This window comes from Chenopodium album, chromosome 5, assembly GCF_948465745.1.
Source record: "Chenopodium album chromosome 5, dcCheAlbu1.1, whole genome shotgun sequence".
NCBI lineage: Eukaryota > Viridiplantae > Streptophyta > Magnoliopsida > Caryophyllales > Amaranthaceae > Chenopodium > Chenopodium album.
The window spans coordinates 44,011,122-44,016,254 of record NC_137838.1 but is presented as its reverse complement, the minus strand read 5'-3'; the positions used below and the strand labels follow the sequence as shown (position 1 = coordinate 44,016,254).

General features: G+C 41.8%; 1 non-coding gene across 1 annotated transcript; it reads left to right on the top strand.

Moving 5' to 3' along the window:
- Positions 1-4,361: 4,361 nt before the first annotated feature.
- Positions 4,362-4,468, top strand: LOC145633326 (small nucleolar RNA R71). The gene has a single exon (XR_014112658.1). It is a non-coding gene; the product is annotated as a small nucleolar RNA R71 (small nucleolar RNA).
- The last annotated feature ends 665 nt before the right edge of the window (positions 4,469-5,133 follow it).

Here is a 5,133-nt window from a genome sequence, read left to right as displayed (position 1 = left end):
GCGGAGAGGAAGTTGAATGACAAGTTCACAAAATTTCTTAGTGTCATGAAGAATTTGCATACCAACCTTCCTTTTCTTGAAGTTGTGACACAAATGCCATCTTATTCCAAGTTCCTCAAAGATATTCTCACCAACAAGAGGAAGCTCAATGATGAGCTTATCACCCTTCCACATCAAGTGAGTGCTCTTGTCCAACATAAGATGCCCAAGAAGGAAAAAGACCCGGGAAGTTTCACTTTGCCGGTGAAAATTGGGAACATGGAAGCTAGGGGCGCCTTAGCCGATCTTGGAGCAAGTGTTAGTTTAATCCCTCTATCCATTGCTCAAAAACTCAATATTGAGATGATCCCTACAAGGAAGACAATTCAATTGGTCGATCGATCGGTGAAATTACCTTGTGGAGAGCTTGAGGATGTTCCAATTCAAGTGGGACACATCTACGTGCCTTCTGAATTTGTAGTGATGGATATGGAGGAAGATGTTAACAATCCTTTGATTTTGGGACGTGAAGCTCTTAAAACTTTGGGGGCGGTCACCAATTGCAAGAATAACACCATCACTTGTGAAGTGGCCGATGAAAAAATTGTCTTTGAATTTTGGAAGTTGCTCAAGACCCCCATGGTTGAAAAATGCTATAGATTTGATGTTGTGAATGAGGAGCTAGATCGCTTGGGGAGGGTCGTGATGAGGCCTCAAGATCCAATGATTGAAGCCCTTACATGCAAAGAAGAGTTCCACTCTCAAGAGGCTAAAGAATCTGTCATGGCAATGGAGGAATCCTCAAAGGAGGAAGTTGAACAACAAGTTGAGGTCGAGCTTGAGTCCAAGGAGGAGAAATTGGAGAAGAGTCCTAAGCCTCCTCCCAATGTAGAACTCAAACCCCTTCCCCCTTATTTGAAATATGCTTTTCTTGATAAGGAGGGAAAATACCCTATTATTGTCAATGCTACCCTAGATGGTCTTAATTTAGAAAAACTTCTTGATGTTTTAAGAAAATATAGGGATGTGATAGGGTATAGCATTGATGATATTAAAGGTATTAGCCCTTCTGTATGCATGCATCATATTCATCTTGAAGATGATGATTCCACCTCCATTGAACCTCAAAGAAGGTTGAACCCCCACCTTCAAGAGGTTGTGAAGAAAGAAATCTTGAAATTACGTGAGGCGGGCATCATCTATGCTATCTCCGATAGCAAATGGGTTAGCCCGGTTCATGTGGTTCCAAAGAAGGGTGGAATGACCATAATTAAGGATGAAAAGGGAGAGGAAATCTCCACCTGGACGGTGACCGGGTGGAGAATGTGCATTGATTACAGGAGATTGAACAAAAACATCAAGAAAGATCATTTTCCTCTCCCTTTCATGGACCAAATGCTTGAAAGGCTTTCTAACCATGCTTTCTTTTGTTTCTTGGATGGGTATTCCGGATTTTTCCAAATCCCTATCCATCGAAGTGATCAAGAGAAAACTACTTTCACATGTCTATATGGGACATTTGCATACCGAAGAATGCCATTCGGATTATGCAATGCTCCCTCTACTTTTCAAAGATGCATGACTTCCATTTTCTCTGAGATGTTTGAAAAAGAAATTGAGGTTTTCATGGATGATTTTAGTGTTGGTGGCTCGTCTTTTGACACTTGTCTTTTTAACCTTGAAAAAGTTTTGAAAAGTTGTCAAGAGACGAGTTTGGTTTTAAATTGGGAAAAGTGTCATATTATGGTTGAGGAGGGCATTGTCCTTGGCCATAAGGTTTCAAAAAATGGCATTGAAGTAGATCCGGCCAAGGTTTCAGTGATTGAAAAGTTTCCCCCTCCTACTTCCATCACAGGGGTACGGGCTTTTCTTGGTCATGCCGATTTTTACCGGCGGTTTATCAAAGATTTTTCTTCAATCGCCAAACCCTTGGCCGAACTACTCAAAAAAGAAGTTGTTTTTTACTTTAACGAGGCTTGCCTTGAGGCGTTTCGTAAGCTCAAGGAAGCTCTCATTTCTTCTCCCGTTGTGCAAGCTCCGGATTGGAGCTTGCCTTTTGAGCTAATGTGCGATGCTAGTGACTTTGCAGTAGGTGCCGTTCTTGGTCAAAAGAAACAAGGAAAATCATGTGTCATCTACTACGCAAGTCGGACTCTAGATGAGGCTCAAAGGAATTACACAACAACAGAGAAAGAGATGTTAGTGGTAGTGTTTGCATTCGATAAGTTTCGTTCCTATCTCATATGCTCAAAAGTTATCGTGTACAAGGATCACATCGCGGTGCGGTATCTCATGACCAAGAAAGAAGCAAAGCCTTGCTTGATCTGTTGGGTTCTCTCTCTCCAAGACTTTCACATGGAAATGAGGGACAAGAAGGGAGCGGAGAACTATGTAGCGGATCATTTGTCTAGGATACCATTTGAGAACAAGGAGGATGTACCGATTAATGATGAGATAGGATTCGAGGCTCTCATGGTTTTGGTGTCAACTTCTACCCCTTGGTACGCGGATATAGCCAACTCTCTTGCGTGTGGAGTCGTTCCCCCGGAGTACTCTACCCCTTGGTACGCGGATATAGCCAACTCGTCATAGCCATGTTTGTCACATAAAAGGGAAAAACAACACAAAAACAAGAGGAAGAAATAAAAAGGTTCACAAATGAGGCATGTAATTCAAGTAAATCCCAATCGTCATACAAATGACCGTTGATAACAACATCAACGATCCCAGGTTCCTTAGAACCAATGCAAACAACCTCGAACCATTCAACTTCTTCCTAAACTAACCTTAAACTAAGCACTCAAAGAAAAATTAAAAGAGTGAAAACAAGAAAGGTCTCACCGAGAGGTTGGCTTAAAAGAATAATAGAGCATAAAATCTAGTTCATCAAATGTCACTCCGCTCCAAGCTTCCAAAATGCAACCTACAAGGCAAGACAAGACATAAAAGAAAACATTAAAAGAAAACAAAGAAAGAAAACAAAAAAGAAAAAGAAAGGGGGGGGGAAAGGGTAGAAATCCTCCGGGTTGCCTCCCGGGAAGCGCTTGTTTATGGTCTCTAGCTTGACCCTTCACCTCCTTCAAGGTGGAATAAAGAACATCACCCTCATCAACTTGAGGAGTGAATCATAGATTCCCCCAAGCTTGAGAACTAGCACTCCTTGAGGTCTCAAATCACCACAAGGGAAAGGAGGGAATGAATCAAGAGCCAATGGTGGCTCATCTTTTATTTTTCTCTTCTTCTTGTCGTTTCTTCTAAAAGGGCGATGAAGCTTGGAATCCTCGATATTAGGAAGGGAAACCTCACCTTCCTCAAGAGAGCCTTCAAACCAAGTAGGAACTTCAAGAAAGTCATCATACCTCATTGTCACCTTACCGTCACATGGAGGTAAGCTCTCATTATCCATCACACCATCGACCACATCAACTCTACATACGCTCACCGCCATAGGGCTCTTCAAAACAACATTCTCAACTAGCCTACAAGGGAAGGGAACCGGGCCTTCAAACTTGTTTGGTTCACTAAAATCTAATGGCTCCTCATTTTGTTCTTGAACCTTCTTCTCAACCACATCCTCCACAACCTTGTCTTCCTTACTTTCATCCTCCTTGCAAGTTTCGAGATGATAAGCATATGAAGGGTTAGTAGATGATTGTAAGGGGAGTTTTGCGGTTAAATGGAGAGAAGAAATGTTGGCTAGTTGGGAGTCAACAACTTCATTGTGAGATTTGATCTCTTGGAATTGTTGAGTGAGAATTTGGCGTTGTTGAAGAATTTGGGTTTGTGTGTGGTCGAGTGGGGATTGTTCTTCATACGCTTGAGGATTTTGGTCATGATGTTGATCTTGAAAGTTCCCCATTTGGATGGAAGGGTAAGAAAAATTTTCGGTTAGAGGATTGAAAAGAGGTTCATCTTGGAGGTAGGAGTTTTCTTGTTTTGGAGGTTGTTGGAGTTGTTGAGAATGAGCTTGGGTTACAAACTCTCCTTCCCTCAAAGTCAAAGCCTCACCTTGCTTGGGATTGAACTCTCTACAATACGATGCATCATGATCCGTCCCACCACAACAAGCACATGAGAAATCAATGATTTGTGACAGTTTTGAACCCAAACCAACACTTGAGTTCAACTTGGAAAGACCTTCATTCAAGAGTTCAACTATGTGCTTAAGTTGACCGACTTTCTCCAACTCATAAAGATCACCTTGCTTTCCTTGGGACCTTCTTTGACCTCCCCAAGAATAGCTAGTAGCCACCTCTTCAATTATAGCTTCAACTTGGCTTTGAGGGATCTTAATCAATTGGCCACCGGCACCCGCATCTAGATTGGTTCTTGAAATTGGCTCTAAGCCATCATAAAAGAATCTCATGAGCAAATTATGGTTGAATCCATGGTTAGGACATGCTCTAATCATATCCTTAAACCTTTCCCATGCTTCCCCAAGAGTTTCATCCGGTTCTTGCTCAAAAGAAGCTATCTTCCTCCTCATTTTTGCGGTTTGCTCATCGGAAATGAACCTCTTGAGAAAGGCCTTCGCAACATCTTTCCATGTGGTGAGAGAGTTGGGCTTCAAAAGCTTGAGCCATTTCTTTGCTCTTCCGGTGAGAGATTGCCGAAAGAGATGCATACGAATGTAATCTTGGCTCACTTCATTTGTTTGCATCATTGCACACAACTCAAGGAATCGGTCCAAATGCTCAATGGGGTCTTCACTTGCACTTCCGGAAAATTGCTCAACTTGTACCATCCTAGCATATTGTGGATGGATTGTGAAATTAGACTCGGTGGTTGGGAGAAGTATACCACTCGTGAGCTCATAGACTTCCGGATTTCCAAACTCCCTAAAAAGAAGGTCATCCTCTTGTCTTGCCATATCTCTCTTTGAATACAACAAAGCTAAGCACACGATTAGCAATAACAAGTAGGATTAAAAAAAGGCAAAATAATAAAAAGAAAGCAAATAAAATGACTCTAACAATAGCAAAAACAAATGCTAAACAAGCCGCTTCCCCGGCAACGGCGCCAAAATTTGATCGGGATTAAGTAGGTCGTTGGTTCTACTAACCCTAATCAAATTAACAATTTATAATGCCTAAACTTACACTAAACTAGTTAGTGGCAAGTAAAGGGTCGAACCACTAAGGAAGCTCACTCGTC